This window comes from Vulpes vulpes, chromosome 10 (genome assembly GCF_048418805.1).
Source record: "Vulpes vulpes isolate BD-2025 chromosome 10, VulVul3, whole genome shotgun sequence".
Classification (NCBI taxonomy): Eukaryota; Metazoa; Chordata; class Mammalia; order Carnivora; family Canidae; genus Vulpes; species Vulpes vulpes.
Window position 1 is genome coordinate 90,398,771 of NC_132789.1, and position 17,627 is coordinate 90,416,397.

Genomic DNA, 17,627 nt, shown 5'->3' on the forward strand with positions numbered 1-17,627 from the left:
CCTCTAGAATATTTTATACATAGTAGACATTCATTATTTATTTGTTTAATTGAAACTGCATCAAAAATAATAGCTTTATAACAAAACATTGTTTGCCTTTTAAATTCTGTGATACACTGAGTATGAGCGTAATATACATGCCAGTCAAATTGTGCATAAATAGACCCAGTATTTATGGGATCAGGGACTCCTTCTTGAAACTTTCAAAAGCTTGTCAAGAATGTAATCTATGTTGAATCACTATATTGTACACCTGAAACTAATTTAACACCATATGTCAAGTATAGTGGAATTAAAATTAAATTAAAAAAAAAAGAATGTAATCTATACTACTTGACCACTAACACACAATACTAAAATTTATCGAATACCTGCAATGTGGCTGACAATCTACTGAATCTGGGAATTTAAGAAAAAAGAAAAGATATAGTCTCTGATTGTAAATAACTCAATATATAATGGAGGAAATAAATAAGCAAAGAAACAAATATAACACAGTATGATAAATACTCTGACAGATCTAAGCCCCTGATGCTATCTGAGAACAGAGTAGGGGTACTTATCCTGTCATTAAGACCTTGCTTAGGTCTTAATAAGCATGAGATATTATACAATAAAAAATGGAGGGAACAGTCTTCCAACCAGAAAAACAAAACAACACAAAACATAGCAACAAAAAACACCACCAACAAAGAAATGAAAAAAACACCAAACAAACAAACAAACAAAAAAACCAGCACAAGAAAATGTTCAGAAGAATAAAGAACGTGATATTATTAGGGCATAGAAATATTTAGTATGGCTGTAGTGTAAGAAGGAGGAAAGTAAAGAGAGATGAATAATTCAAATTATGCATTCAAATTATACCTGACCTTGTGTACCCTGCCACAGAATTTAGAATTTATCCTAAAAAATTGGCATAGAACGACTTTAATTATGGGACGACATGAGCAGACTTACATTTAAGAAATGTTTTCTCCGCAGTGAGGCAACCAGATTGGAGAGAGAATTGGAAATATATATCATAAGGGTCCAAAAAAACATTATGGCAAATGGAAAGAGAGAAAGCAGACTGGCTAAGGACTAGAAAGGTAGTAGAATCAATTTGAGTTGGAGACCTACAGAGTATGATGAGGGAGCAGTGAGTGAGGCATTTGAAGCCTCTGGCTTATAGGATCTAGAGGCTATTATGCCTCTAGATTTACTGAGAGAGTAATTCAGAAAGAGAAGGAAGTCTGGGTGTGTCTCGTGAGGGTAGGTGAGGAAACACAGGTCTGAAGAGAGAGGGGGGTAAGAAGGGAAGGAGCGAAGGAATGCTGATCCTGTAAGACAGGAGGACCTTGAGATTATAGGGGATCAGAATGTGCCATCCCAAAATATGCCTCTTTGGTATGTGGATTGACTTAGGCTGATTATTTTTAAGAATTCAGAGGCTCAGAAAGAAACTTTGACTTCCCCCTCACTGCCTAAAAGAATTGACGTAGAGGACTTGCTCTGGGAAGTGAGCTACCACCATAGATAACTACAGCATAAGTGAGGGGTGATGGACAGGGAGGAACTTAGTAAAATCTTTTTTTTTTTCTTTAAGATTTTTCATTTACTCATGAGAGACACAGAGAGAGAAGCAGAGACACAGGCAGAGGGAGAAGCAGGCTCCATGCAAGAAGTCCAATGTGGGACTCGATCCCGGGATCCTGGGATCACAACCTGAGCCAAAGGCAATCGCTCAACCACTGAGCCACCCAGGCGCCCCTTAGCAAAGTCTTGTTGTTAAATTTCCTCTCTTTGTCCCATGGTTACTATATGGCCCAGCAAATAATTGTTTACCAAACGTTTACTCTTTTCCTCTTTCTGTGAGTTGTCTTCTTTTCCTTTGAAGTCCCAGACCCTTACACTGCTCTCCTTAGTTCAGAATGGGCTATGAGCCTTAACTGCCTGCATGCCTGTGAGCCTCATATTCTTATGGAGCCCCCATAGGTACGTAATTAAATTTGATTTTCTCCTGTTAATCTGTCTCATGTAAATTTAATTCTTAGACCAGCCAGAATCATAGAATCACTGGCAGAAATTTCCAGTATTCCCATTCGAAGTTCATATTTCAGGTAGCTCTCCTCATATCTTTCTAGAAACCTTGCACCGTGGTTCTGGCCCCCGCAAGTCTACAGCATTTGGTCCTGCAAGAGTTTGGCCCTTCATTAGCCCTCTTCTGCCCATTTGGTGCTCCAGGGAGAGCACACCACTTCTCTGTAGAGTGGCCCAGTTGCCCCGTCTTTTTTTTTTTTTTTTACAACAGTCTACTCCCTACTCTGCTTCCACAGTGGGAAGGAGTATTTTATCTTTCTTCTATTTATGGGGAAATATTTCCCGAGTAAGTCTGATCTATAATTGGCTTCCTGGTTGCACACTTCACTGATAAAAAGACTGTTCTTTATAATACCATAAAACGTTGCCTGTGGCTGCAGCATGGTGTTCCACTACTTACACATGCATTTAAACTCATCTTCTCCCTTTCTTGTGGGAGACTATTCCCTTTATAGTTAGGGAACCAAGTGTTATGGGGGGTGCGTCGCAGGGTGATGGTGCTACTCATTATTGGGAACTGGGATGGGTCCAGGCAGACAGATGATCCTGTAAAAGGCATGATTGAATCACTCAGAAGGCACAACCTAAGGAAGTCATGCTTCTGGGAATGTTGCCACACTGCTTAATGAGCTCCAGGCTCTAATGCCTGGCAGCAGTTTGCAGGGAGGCACACTCTTCCATTGCCCCTGCACAATGTGTGGGGGTAGAGCTATAGAATTCCACCGAGTGACCCCTATAACACACTCTTTAGTTTCTTAAGATCTGCCTGTCTCCATTTTTTCATTTCTATTTTCAGCTTCTTTTTCTTTTTTCTAGTCCTTTCTCTTTTTCTGGACGTTTTCTATTATCCATTTTTTTTTTGCATTATAAAAGCATGGACTTCTTAAGGGTCCATATATACTCTAATTCCACGAGGTAGAAATAGAAGAACAATTACAAACTTTGCATATATTGCTGAGACTTCCCATACCCTAATATAATCTCTGTAGCCAGTCTATGATACGAGAGTACTTCAATTTCCCCATTTTACCAAGGTAAACTGAAAATGAGAGGTACTAACATCTTGTTCAAAGTCATATAACTAATAACAGGATTCAAAGCTTGTTCTAATAGACTTTAGAAATATGATTCATTTATTCAAGAAGTAGTGATTGAGTGCCTTGGTGCTAGAGATGAACAGTGACAAAACAGACCAGTCTCTGATCTCGTGGAGCTTACCTTCTCTTGAAGTATCAAAGAAAAACTACACAGGACAAATTAAACAGGCAAGGGAGGCTTTATTAAAGACTATTGCAATAAAAAAAAGACTATTGCAATAGAGAAGAGAGACTGAACTCAACTCTAAAATATATGGTGGGAGAGGTGTTAAGCATTGGAATGAGCTAGTGGGAAAGTACTGGAGGATGTTAGGGGGGTCAATGTGACTAGTCATTTTTAAGGAAACTCTATGGTTAATGCGGGGCTCAATTTCATGACCTCAAGATCAAGGGTGACATGCTCTACTGATTGAACCAGTCAGGTACCCCATAAGTCATTTTATTTTTTAATTGATACTTGTCAAAGTTAGGTTCCTACTCTCCCACAGACTAGGAAATAGGCTATAATCTTTCTTGATAATTATATTTCAAAGAGATAGTTTATAGCTCCTTGAGAAAGACATTTCTGGGTTGTAAAACTGGCAGGAGGTTGGGGAAAAAAAAACTTATCTCAAAGGGAGATAGAAAGAATTTCCAATAGTAAGTATTCTAAAGTAAATGCTTTAAGAAACAAGAGGTCAAAAGTTTGGGAGAAACCACTCTAAAGTTAAGTCAAGCTCAGAGGAACATCAAGTTCATCTTGATCAGGAGATAAGTAACATACACAGTAAATGTAATATCAAGCAAAATAAGAGTGCTCAGGTGGGGATGCTATTTTGCGTAATTTATAATATTTTCTCCCAGTTTATTCCTAGAATAAAGGTCTTAACCCCCAGTTCCTAACTTATTAGAGGAACTAGTTGGCGTTAGGGAGAAATATCTTCTAATGACAGGAAATGTCACAACTGACTGACTTGATAGTTACTGGAAAACATGGCGCCAGTCTGGGTCCTTCTTCTGGTCTAGCTCTTGATCTCAGGACTTTTCTAGCCATTATTCCTAATGTGCGTCATTAATTCCAGGCATATAATTTGGCATCAGCAAATAGGCTATTTATCTTCTCCCACTCCAAGTTGCCAGACCCTCTAACCCAAAGGCTCGACTATGACCATGTGCTGGGCAATGGGGCCATCCTAATTTTTCCTGAGGGAACACTTCCTTAGTAACTTAAGTCTGTTCCCTTTTACCTCTTCTAAATCTGGCACATTGCCTAATAATTCTAAACATGAAGTTTTTTTTTTTTTTTTTTCCTGGTCAATAGCATTATACATGAAATCCTCAAGAACAAAGAAGTCACCTCAGCACCTCAGGGGTCATCCAGCCCATACCCCCGCCTCCTGCCCAGACTCCTTGGATAACCAAGGAGTCAAGGAGACTTTTCAGCAGCTCGCTACTTGAGGCAGGAAAAGCAAGTGGTTAAAAAAACAGATTTAGGGCAGCCCGGGTGGCTCAGCGCTTTAGCACCGCCTTCAGCCCAGGGCATGATCCTAGAGACCAGGGATCAAGTCCCACGTGGGGCTCCCTGCATGGAGCCTGCTTCTCTCTCTGCCTGTGTCTCTGCCTCTCTCTCTCTCTCTCTCTCTCTCCTCTCTGTCTGTGTTTCTCATGAATAAATAAATAAAATCTTAAAAAAAAAAAACAAAAACAGATTTAATCTCCAGCAGGACACCTCTACTCCATTATATGTCCACTAGTATTTTTATGTTCTTGAAAAAGTGTGACAGTGACATTTTGTAGATAAGAAGACTGAGGCTTAGAGTTTCTTCTTCAAGCCACATGAATGTTAAGCGGAAGAGCTGAGATATAAACATAGGTTATTCTAACTCCAAAATCTGTGTTCTTTGGTATTTTTAATTCCATTATTACAAGCTAGTACTAATTAAGTTTTCTTCTTGGGGATAGGGGAGAAAAAACTGAGTCCTATAAATTTTTCCCCCATGGAAAATGTAGGTATTTATAGGGATATTGGAATGAAACATGTAAGAAATATTATTTTAGCCTGTGGTAGAGTTTCTCATGAAATTCAATAATTATTACTGAGTTTTCTATTCAAGTGTTCTTCTCAGGAATAGATAATTAGGGAAAAGGCTAAATGGTATGGATGATTCATATTTATTTCAACATTAAGAGGAGCTGTTTTACTAGCTTATTACTTCCCTTTGTGGATTCATAAGCTCAATCAGTTTCATCCTTTTGAAGGTAGGAATATTGCAGAAAACAGAGAGTATCACAGGGAAAAATTCCAGTTAATTTGTAGAATTTGTGGAGTTCCTTGTGTTGGTTGTTTGCTTAAGAGGTTTTTTTCCTGATTAAAGAACTGTAAGTTAAAGTGCAGGGGTAGATTTTTCATTCACATTTTTTCACAGTTTATCTCTTTTCTCTATCACTTAATATCAGAAAGCTTATTATAACCTTGGCTTAGGGAATAATAGTTGGTGCATCCCTTTGAAACACTAAGCTATGCCTTTCCATCCTCCAACTTCTCAGCCTAGGATTTCTTCTGATTATCTCAGAAAATTCAGACTACGTCTACTATAGAAAAGTGGGTTTGAAAGATGAAAATCCCAGAATCAGGTGCCAACATGCATTCTTGAAGATGGCACTGTGGCTGCTGTGTTTCTGATGATGCTCTCATGTCCCTGAGGCCATGAGCCCTTCTCTTTTTCCCTGGCTCATTCCTACTCAAATGGGAGGCCAGAGACATGAGAACCTGACATCCTTCCTGTGGCACTGCCACCCTACAGTACTATTCTCCATCACGCACCAGTTAGAGGAAAAGTGTGAAAACTCCTTATCTTAGGAACTATTCAAACATAGGTATTAATGCTGTATATTTAAAGGGTGTCCTGTGGGTTGTAGAATTACATAGTCTTGCAGGAAGAAGGGGGCATGAAAGACCACTGAGTACACTCATTGTCATTCTTAGAATTACTTAGGAATCACACAGGGATAATTGTTAGACACTGTTTTAGATTGTTAGATTCCTGTGTCATATCCCAGTAACGTTAAGGTTCTCTGAGTTGCTAACAAGGTTCCTAAGTATTTCTTAGCTCTGAAACTCGAAAAGGATATGAGTAGGTGGTTAAATGATGTGATGCACCCCTAAAACCATGGAATTAAAAAATGATAACAAATAACTCCTGAATGATAATTCTCATCATAATAGTCTGGGTAAAACCTGGCCGGCCTCTAACTCTTTTACAGATTAAAAACCTATTCTGTTTTCTCCTAAATGGATGGGTTGCAACCTGATTTGATTTTGCCTCTTGCAGACATTCTGTGTCTGTGTCCCCGGGGAGAGACAAAAGAGCATGAAACAGGGGTCATTGCTGAGAACAGCTTCTGTTGTGAAAGGTACCTTCATCACTCTGACTTGAGGCAGATGTCAGTCTTTAGGAGGCAATGAAAGACCTGCTCCTAGAGCCACTACTGCCTCGTCCTTCCCAATTCATGACAGAGTGCATCTTAAAGTGAAAGAAATGTTTCCCTCATGAATCCGGTATAGATGAAATGAAAAAGGATGGCTTTCTCCCAACTCCTGGGTAATTAATTTAGTCTCATGTGTCTGTTCTAGCATCCAAGTTCTGCAGTAATAGGCGCCATGTAAATATACAGATAGCTGGAGAGAGACCACTGTATTTAGACAATCGAATTACTGCTTGGTCCACCCAAAGTTAACAATGACTTAAAACTCTCATTCATTTAGTCTAACAGTATCTTACATGTTATAACAATTTTTAGTATTTAATGTTTTTTTACATACACTTTGAAGAAGCTAGTGCTTAATGAACTTATTACTCTTGTTCTCATGATCTTAACATGTAGGATGGGTCAGAGTCAGGATTCAGATGTAAGCCTAGAGACTTCAAGTCTAGTTTTCTTTAAAAAACGTGAGGGCACATGTAATCAGTGTTTCCAAATTCCTGTTGTAGGGAAAATCTGAAGCTCTGGTTATGATAAAAAGGTTATTTGGCTCAAACTCTCACCCAGATCTGACGGGACTATAAAGTCACTCCTACCTCTCAACAGGGCTTGGCTCTTCCTGAAGAACACTCCACAGTCTCCTTTATCTGGTTAGAATTCAGGGGCAAATTATATGATGTAGCACTAAACCCCAGCATCTTCATATGATTGGTTCTCTGTAGTAAGTCTCCCATTCAACAAATATGTATTGAACATGTGCTAGGGGGTGGGCATGGTGCTGAGAACAAAGAATATAATCAAGGGCAGCCCCGGTGGCTCAGTGGTTTAGCGCCGCCTTCAACCCGGGGCCGGATCTTGGAGACCCGGAATCAAGTCCCACCTTGGGCTCCCTGCATGAAGCCTGCTTCTCCCTCTGCCTGTGTCTCTGCCTCTCTCTCTCTCTCTCTGTCTGTCTCTCATGAATAAATAAATAAAATCTAAAAAACAAAAAACAAAAAAAACAAAGATTATAATCAAGAAAAAAAAAATATTTCCGTGTCTTCTATGAGCCTATGGTAGAGTAGAAGATTTGGAAAAGCTAAACAAGATATGCATTGGATATGGGGTATATGGATATTTCAAGCTGAGATGGAGATGCAAAGCTAGTCAGTCAGTCCAGACTGGCATTGCCACGGAAGACTGCTTGGAGGAAGAAACTTCTAAGCTGGTCCATAAAGGATGAGTAAGAGTCAGGTGGGTAAATGGAGATGACATGGAAAGAAATTTCCAGTCAAAAGGAAGAAGCAAACTGACCAAAATTAACCACAGTTTACTATCCAACTCTTCCCCTGCAAGTCACGAGCCCTTCAACAGATTGTGGATTTCCAAGGTAGTTACATCAGACAGATTCTACTAGTACAATTGTTGTCTAGATGGAGACAGATTCTTGGTATTTCCCATTCTGCCATCTTTCCAGAATCCTTCCCTGCACTCATGGATATTTGCACAAAAGAAATAAAAACATATGTCCACAAAAACCTTGAACAAAAATATTGATGGCTACTTTCTTGATAATCACCAAAAACTGGAAACAACCAGATGTCCAATGAACATCCAATCAACAGTCCAATGGATAACCAAGTGTTATATATCCAACAATAGAATACTAAGTAGTATTCTATTCAACAAAAAAAGTGCCAAACTGACAATACATATAGCAACATAGATGAATCTCAAAAATGTTATGTTGAATGGAAGAAGCAAGAAATGAAAAAGTGCATACTATATATTTCCATTCATATGTAATTCTGAAACAGCACAAATTAACCACAATGATAGAAATCAGACCAGTGATTGTGTGGAATGTAGAGGGAGGGTATTGGCTGAAAAAGGACACAAGAGAGCTCTCTGGGGTTATGGGATGTGCATGTCAAGGGAGTTTAAATTTCTCAAACTGACTGAATGATAGTCTTAAGATATGAGCATTTTATTGTATGTACCTTATAGTTCAAAAGAAAATAGTTTTTTTTAAGCTCAATAAAATTACCCCTGTGAATTTTACTTGACCTTGTTTATCTATCAGTTGATTTTGAAAATACATGTGTGGTTTATAACCATCCAAGAATTGAAAATATTAAAGGGATCAAGATATTATTTTATAAGTTTTTAAGAATTCAGGCCGTTTAATATCTGTTTCATTCAGGTCACACATGTACAAGGCTGAGCTACTGATATTAGCCAAACTCATTGGGATGGCTAGAGAATGAACTGATTAAAGATCTCTAAAATACTTAGCCGTAAAGGCAAATTATTCTTTATGTGATATGTAATTTAATTTGACATATAAAGTGAAAAGCCATCATTATTTTCTACTCTTGTTACCATAATTTGTCTTTCACTTTATCTTTAGAGGGGTAAGATTATATAGGGGATCAGTAAAGGTGGTAACAGGTCATCATTACTTGATGCCTAATTGATATTTGGTCATCAAAGAACCTTCTTGGAGATGAATTTGTGTAAATATCATAGTATCTTGGTTATTATAAATAGGAGACCAATTTATTGAGTCAGGTAGTTGGGAAAGGGGGAAAAGCACTTCACTGAGCAGACAACAGGTGGGTATCTACCGGAAGCTAGTGGAATTATAAGAATTCTTGGCCAAGTACCATTTCAAATAGAAGTAAAGGATGGAGCTGTCCCTAAAAGCAACAATGCTTATCAGGCCATGGAAAAATAATTATAAAATGCATGAAAAATATTTAGCCATGTGCTTAAAGTGAGCACCTAGTGGATGCGGAAGTCTAATAGAGATATATACGGAGACACATGTAATTATAAATATTTGGCAAAAGAAGGTACAGATTTGACAGACACACATCAAACTTTACTTGTTTCTCGTGGCAGAGGCTGGCTGAGGACTGACCAAATGTCCCCCTTTCCTCCTGGGTCTACAGCAAGCTTACCTGTACAACCTCCCCCGGAGGTGTAGAAACTTGCTATTGAATTCTGGCCTCTTTCCTGTAAAAGGCTAAGAGTTGAGATGTGCTCAAGTGATTGGCTCTTATTCATGACATGATAAGAAAAAGATAAAAACATATATGTGTAAAAATATTTTTAAAATAATGTGGGGACCATTTGCTTCAACGTGGATGGAACTGGAGGGTATTATGCTGAGTGAAATAAGTCAATCGGAGAAGGACAAACAGTGTATGTTCTCATTCATTTGGGGAATATAAATAATAGTGAAAGGGAATATAAAGGAAGGGAAAAGAAATGTTGGGAAATATCAGGAAGGGAGACAGAACATAAAGACTCCTAACCCTGGGAAACGAACTAGGGGTGGTGGAAGGGGAGGAGGGCGGGTGTTGGAGGGGAATGGGTGGTGGGCACTGAGGCGGACACTTGACAGGATGAGGACTGGGTGTTTTTCTGTATGTTGGTAAATTGAACACCAATAAAAATTAATTTAAAAAAATAAAATAAAATAATGTGGGGAAAGAAACGAGAAAGGACTTACAAAAGTTCTCCGGGTTAAACCCTGAAAGTCTCCCATATACTGGTTTATTCAATCAAATTTTTACATTTCAATTTAAGTTAGTTTTAATTTTTAGTCAAACTAAACTTCTTGTTTAGTTTGAGTGCATGATGGCAGTGAGGAGTATATTAGCTTCTTTTTTTATTTATCTTGCCAGGAGTTTCTAATTAAGTAAGTCTCCTATATGACTCATAAGTAAACCTTTCACCGGTCCTAAACATCTGGAAGTCACATTTATGTATTTATGACAGATTTCACTTGCTGTCATGACTCATGGATGATAATAATCATTTATTTGAAGATTCACATTTCCTTCCTTTTCTTGATGTGGGGGTAGTTTCAGCTGAGACATTCAGCAACTAAAGATTTTGATGTACTAGACACGAATCCACAGTATTTATATATTCTGCTACTTTTCCTTGCAAATGTTTCCTTCAACATAAAAAATAATTGTGTGAGCATATATTTACTTAATATATTTTCTGTAACTACATGTTAATATATGAATTATAATTATTTAAATGAATTTCCAAATAGATGTATTTGTTACTTAGGGAATTTTATCCGAAGGCATGCTTCGTAAATATTTTTTTGTCCATAAGTATTCCAAATAAACATTCACGTTGCCAGCTTTTACGACTGGTTAATACTTTTTTTTTTTCTTTTTTTAAAACAGGGCAGAAATGTGTAACATACCTGAAAACTTTGATGGGTACCAAATATTTACAGTATGTAGGCATTGAATTTTAATTTTATTACTCAGGACATTTTTTCCTTATTAGATTGTGCTTGCTGAGGAGGGAAATACTAATATCGTGTGAATGGCATAGATAATTCTCATCTACATTAGTTGATTCCTGTACTGTCTAAAAGCACACGAGGCATAATTCTTTTTCATTTTTTGTTAAATAATTATTGCAAATAGGCTATAAATTCTCCGTCTTAAAAACAAATAAACCCAGCCTTGACCCCATGTCCCCTTCAGCAATGATACCCACTCTCATTTCTCTGTTTCTAGTTACAGCAAAGCATATTATAGACAGAGTGGTTTATACTTATAATTTTATTTCTTTGCTTCCTTTTTTCTCCTAACCAGGTCTTCACCCCCTCACCCTGTTGACATCTTATTTTCAGTTTAGACGGATTTCTGTTTTACCAAACAGGTCCACAGTTTGTCTCCTGATCACTTGATCGATCAGAAAGATTTGACACATCATTCCTCTCCGGAAACACTTTATTCTGTTGACTTCCTGGGAATCCACTTCTCCTGGGTTTTCTCTTACTACACTGGCTCATGTTTGTCAGTCTCCTGGGCCATGTCTTTTGCCTTTCAGACCAAATGTTAGGTCACCCTAGGTGTTGTCAGTCTGAGATCCCCTTCCTTCTTTGTTACATGGTCACTCTCTAGATGATCTTATCTAACCCCATGACGTTATACTATACCATCTGTACACTGATAACACCCAAATGTATATTTCTGGAGCTTCCCTCCTTTGATTTGAATATTCAAACTGCGTGATTCCTCCTTTTGGAATTAGTATTTACAGAAAAAACTCCTTGCTTCCTTCCCACCCTTGATTTCTGAGTGTCTTCAGTTTGATAAATGGCACCACCATTTGATAAGGGACACCGAGTTTGATAAATGGCATTGACTCTGTTGTTCAGCTCACTTTTTACTCTTCTATTTCTTCCCACACCCTCTTCCAGACCGTGAGTAAATTGTGCAGCTTCTCCCTCCAAACACATCTGGAATTGGATGATGCAGCACCTGCTTCAACCACTATCCATCTTTCTCCTGAACAGCTGTAATAGCTTCCCACTTCTGTGCTCCTGCCCCTAAGGTGTATTGTCCATCCAATCACCTAAGGAAACTTCCTATATAATAAGATCCTATGAGGTCACTGCTCTTAATTCTCCAATTCTGCAGTATGATACTCAGAATGAAACCAAAGTCTGCATCGTGCCCCATGACATCCGACAGGTCCAAATGCTGTTCTACAGGACTAACATGGTTTCTCATTCACTCTTTTTAGGTGTTTGCTTAGAAGTATTCTCTTTAGATAGATCTCTGATAATCCTTCATAGCTTCTATGAGCTTCTATTATTCTATCTCCTTAACCTACTTAGATATTATTATACTAAAAACTTATGGGCATTATATTAAATATGTAAAAATATGAATTCTGTTGCTGAGAGAGCTATGTTCTGTATCCCTATCAGTTTCCAATTATACACATCCCTCCATTTTTGCCTGTTCAGTACAGAGGTGATGTGACAATGGCACTTAATCAGCATACCTGTAGAGTTCAACAGAAAGCCAAATGTTGCTTTGAATCACATCTGTTAAAATGGGAAGTCTGGAGATAGAAATGGCTTTATGCTTTAAGAAAAACAGAAGCAGTCACATTTCTTGGCAGAAGTGAAATACACCTGTGTGTTCAAAGCCACGTCAGTGTGTATTGAAAACTAGAAATTCAATGTGATTTAGACCTAAAGAAGAAAAGGTTGATATCACACTGCCTAGGCAAGGGTGTCCTGCTCCTTCCCACTGCAGGTGCAACCCCTGTGCAGGGCACTATGGTAATACCTTTCATAGTTAAAATGCATGAATCCTTCGATCCAGCGATTCCAGTTGTTATTGCTTTGATGGTACTTATGCCTGTGTAAAATGATGTGCACAAGAGTCTTCTCTATATTGTGTGTAAGAAATGTGGATGAAGGGAATCATACAGACCTGGCTTGATGAAGACAAACTGCCCACCAAAGACACTGAGAGACATTACTTGGCAGGTGTATTTTATGGTTAAAAACTCAAAGTTTTTCAAAGATTCCATAACAACTGAGGTTGTTTCCTTCAATGACCTATCCGGCTGTCCAACGCAGAGTACCCCAACCGGCCCCAGCTAATCAGCAGTTTATCCAAGGACAGAAAAACGTAGGTTACATCTCCACGTTGTTGGTGTTATTTCCTTTTTCCTTTTTTTTTATTTATTTTTCCTCATATAAATCTTGTTAGTTTTTTTTAAAGATGAAATTAATTTATTGATTGGCTTCCCTTGTATACAAATAAGATAGTGTGCTCATGTTAATGTAACTGTGTGTCTGATTTACCATTTGACGCTGTAATATCTCCAAAGGATTGGAAACAAGTCCTTTGGATTTGTCTTTTAAACAAATCCTTTGTCTTTTCAAAGGCAACTATATTTAAGTAAATTATCAAATAGCCATGTAATGTGATAGCATAGAACGATAAATAAGAACACAATATCTCTATATACGTTAGTCTGAAGGTTTTCCAAGGTATGAGCCCTGGGCAGCATAGTACACACCATGTACTATCATTTGAGGGTGACACGGAGAACAAATAATTACATGCTTTTAATATATATAATATCTGTGGAAGGACAAACAAAAACCTGTTAATAACAGTAGCCTTTTGGGAAAGGACCTTGGTGGCCCAAAACAGCAAAGGGAGACATTTTTCACTGTATACTCCTTCCTATGTTGTTAAAGGGAGTCTGTACCTTAATTCCAACGTGAGGAAGGTCCTGCACACCATCAACAAGAAATTCTGCAACGCAGGCTGGGTGTCCTACAGTGCAACTCCGTTCTGACACTGGGTACTCTGAGAGCCTCCAATTCCATGGGTGAAGAGCTTCATCCCCACCCCCCCAGCCCCCTACCCCCACCACCATCACTTCAAATGCCAGTTGCAAACTCAGATTATTTATCACTTGTGCTTCTGATTGGAAGGTCCCACAGCTCCTTCCTTGGGTTCAATTAATTTGCCAGCCTGGCTCATGGAGCTCAGAGAAACATTACACTTACTAGATCACTGGTTTATTAGAAAAAGATGTAGTTCAGGAACATCCTGAGGATTCGGAAAGAAATCCCTACGGCAGGGTATGGGAAAAGGGTTCCATGCTCTTTCCCGCTGTGCTATCCTCCCCAAATCTCTGCATGTTCTCCAACCTGGAAGCTCTCCAAACCTCACTCATTTGGGTTTGTATGGAGGCTTCATTACCTAAGACAGGATTGATGAAATCATCAGCCACAGGCAACTGGTTCAACCCTCTAATGGCTTGGTTGGGTCTCCCAGTTCCTAAAGTACAGTCACTTTATTAACATAACAAAAGACACTTCTATTGCTTTCATCACTTAAGAAATTCCAAGAGTTTAGGAGCTCTGTGTCAGAAGCGAATATCAAATATTTGTTTCTTATTACAGCAATATCACGACGTGAATCTAGTACTTTGTGAACCTATCCAGCGATTGGCTCTGGGATAGGACATGAAGTTTGCATTTGTCATTTGCTTGACAAACAGTGATCTTCAACGTGCTTATTATTATGCAGAATTGGAGAATTATTGGTAGAAGAGTGAGGACCTGGCAGAGGGCCCAAGTGGCTTCCTGAAGTAAAAACACAGAGATATTTCTCTTTCATTATGCTTTGTCCTGATGTACTGAAGAGGCTCCTGCTGAATGTGGTGGGGGAAGGCAGAAAAAGTCTTTCCAAACAGCAAGAGAAGTGGTGATTTGCCTTGTGACTGGGCTCAACTCTGACTCTCTACATACCCCAGAGCCTTCCTTCCTCTCTGTCGTGGTTTCCTCCCTCTCTGTTTCTTGTTTACCTTCCACCAGGTTGGCATTTGCCCTCCTCGAAGCCTCTGCACTCAATGTTCCTGATGCTTGGACTGTTCTTCCAGCAGGTCCTCCCAGGGTTCCCTTCTCATTTCAGGTTGTCACTCACATGTTTTTTTCTTCAGAGATGCCTCCTCTTACTGCTGACAAGCAATCGTCTACGACCTGGCCATGCTCTATCACGTTAAGCTCTTTTATCTTCACAGTTTATCAGTGAGTGAAATTATTTTATTTGCATATTTGCTCAGGTAATTTTTGTTTGCTTCCTCCTGACTTTATCATAAGTTCCTTGAAAGCAGGGGCTGTTATTGCCAAAGCCCTAATGTTCATGCAAGAGTCTCGCACATGGCAGCTTGTTCACTGCTTGATGAACTCTTTTGTTTTTTTTTTTTTAAGATTTTATTTATTTACTCATGAGAGACACACAAACACGCAGAGACACAGGCAGAGGTAAAAGCAGGCCCCATGCAGGGAGCCCGATGCAGGACTGGATTGATCCCAGGACTCTAGGATCAGGCCCTGGGCTGAAGGCAGCACTAAACCACTGAGCCACCCGGGCTGCCCCTGAACTAGTAGTTTTGATATGGGACAATCAGCCTCTGGTAATATTGTGGAGGTCACAATCACACCTTTAAAGGTCTCATTCTGAGCTCCAAATCTAGTAATGAGATAAAAGTAGCCACAGAGTGACCAGGCCCTCCATTCACCAGGAATGGGGGTAACTTTTGAGTCGTTTCATCTTCCACACTTGGGATATCTGAATCTAAACTTTAGCTAATGGATTATTCTACCCAGATTCATGCTTTAGACTGAATGAGCGAGTGAGCCCAACTTGCTACCTCTTTCCCCCTCCCTCCCTTCCTTCATTTCTTCCTTTTTATTGTTGCTGCTTAATATTACCATAGGAAGGATACCAAGAAAGAAAGAGTTCTCTGGGTAGGGCTCAATCTATTTAATTGTAAATGTTAGAATATATAAGAGCTTCGGAATCCCTAGGTGGCTCAGCAGTTTAGCGCCTGCCTTTGGCCCAGTGTGCGATCCTGGAATCCCGGGATCGGGTCCCATGTCGGGCTCCTGGCATGGAGCCTGCTTCTCCCTCCTTCTGTGTCGGTGCCTCTTCTCTATCATAAATAAATAAATAAATAAATCTTTTTTTTTTTTTTTTAAAGAATATATGTGAGCTTTTCCAACTTAATAAGTCACATGCCCACATACAGTTTTCCATTTTTAAAATTTTTGTTTTGTTTTGCGTTGAAAATGATGTAATATTTAAAACAAAATTTTACACTATTTGCAATACTTATAAGACTCATTTTTAGCTATTTATATATAAAATAATTTATATAATTTCATCAAATAGGATCCTTATTCATATATGAACTATACAGTCATTATAAACACAAATGAAGTTTTTTTATATTCTATTTTTAACTTTATCAGCCAAGAAAGCTTTCCTCTTTTATCAGACAGGAAATAATTCATCCAGACCCCACTAATAAAATAGAAATACCGAGATGTATAAGATACTGTGCTTGCCCTCATAAAGCTCATATTTCAGTTGGGGAAATACATACATTCACTAACAAAGATGAGGCCTTTAAGAACAATTATTTAAGGCAAGGAAACAGTGTAGAAAATAAAGTAAGTTACTCTGGGTGTATGCAGGATGGGTAGAGATCACAGTGTATTTTTTCCCAAATGGAATCCATGAGCACCATAGGTTAATTTTGGGAGTTAAATCGCTCTATGTACAAAAATACAAGTGAATATTTTTAAGATTTTGTTTTTATTCACGAGTGAGACAGGGAGAGAGACACACAGGCAGAGGGAGAAGCAGGCTCCCTGCAGGGATCCCGATGCAGGACTCAATCCCAGAACCCCAGGATCACAACCTGAGCCAAAGACAGACATTTCAACCACTCAGCCCCCAGGTGCCCCACCCGTTCCATGTCTTATAGTTTTGGTGATTTCTAGGTGTGTTTATGAAATATCTTTTATCTATAGTGCTGATGGGAACTGACAAAGTGATCTAGGACACCTTATCTTGCTGACGCACTCCAAGTTTAATCTTCAGAGTGAAACCTCCTGAATGACTATCTCAAAACCTTTATTCCTCAACCTGCTGGCTTTCCCTTTATTCTTTTTTTAGAGAGACTGAGCAAGCGGCAGTGGGAGTGGGGTAGGGGAGGGCCAGAGGAAGAGAGAGAATCTTAAGCAGGCTCCAGGTTCAGTAGGAACCCAATGCAGGGCTCCTCACGATGCTGACATCAAGACCTGAGCCACAATCAAGAGTCCAATGCCTAACTGACAAGAGCCACCCAGATGCCCCGCATGACATTCTAATATCAGATATAAAGCATTTGACTAACTCCTTAAATATTAATTTTTTCATTTTAAAGATTTAATGAGGTCCACATCTTAATAACAAGGATAGACTACATGAATGTTGACTGTATTATTTACTATAGTGAACATTTATAAGGAAACAAATTGCCCAGAATAGGTTGAATTGTAGTTGCAGCATCAAAGACTATTAGAAAGGCATAATAGCATGGAAATATGTTCATTATATATTGTTGGGTGGAAAACTCTGGTAACCAAAAATGCAGTTTGACCTCATTTTCTATTTAAAATAAAAAGGTTTGAATATATGCATATGAATTGTATTTCTACATATGGAGAGAGATATATGCAGAAATCTAACACATATGTATACACACATAGGTAGCATGGGAGAAAGACAGAAAAACAGAAAGAGGTAGAGGGAATTGTATCTCCACTTTCTTCACTCTTTGCTCAATTCCAACTACAGGAAAAAAAGCACTAGGAAT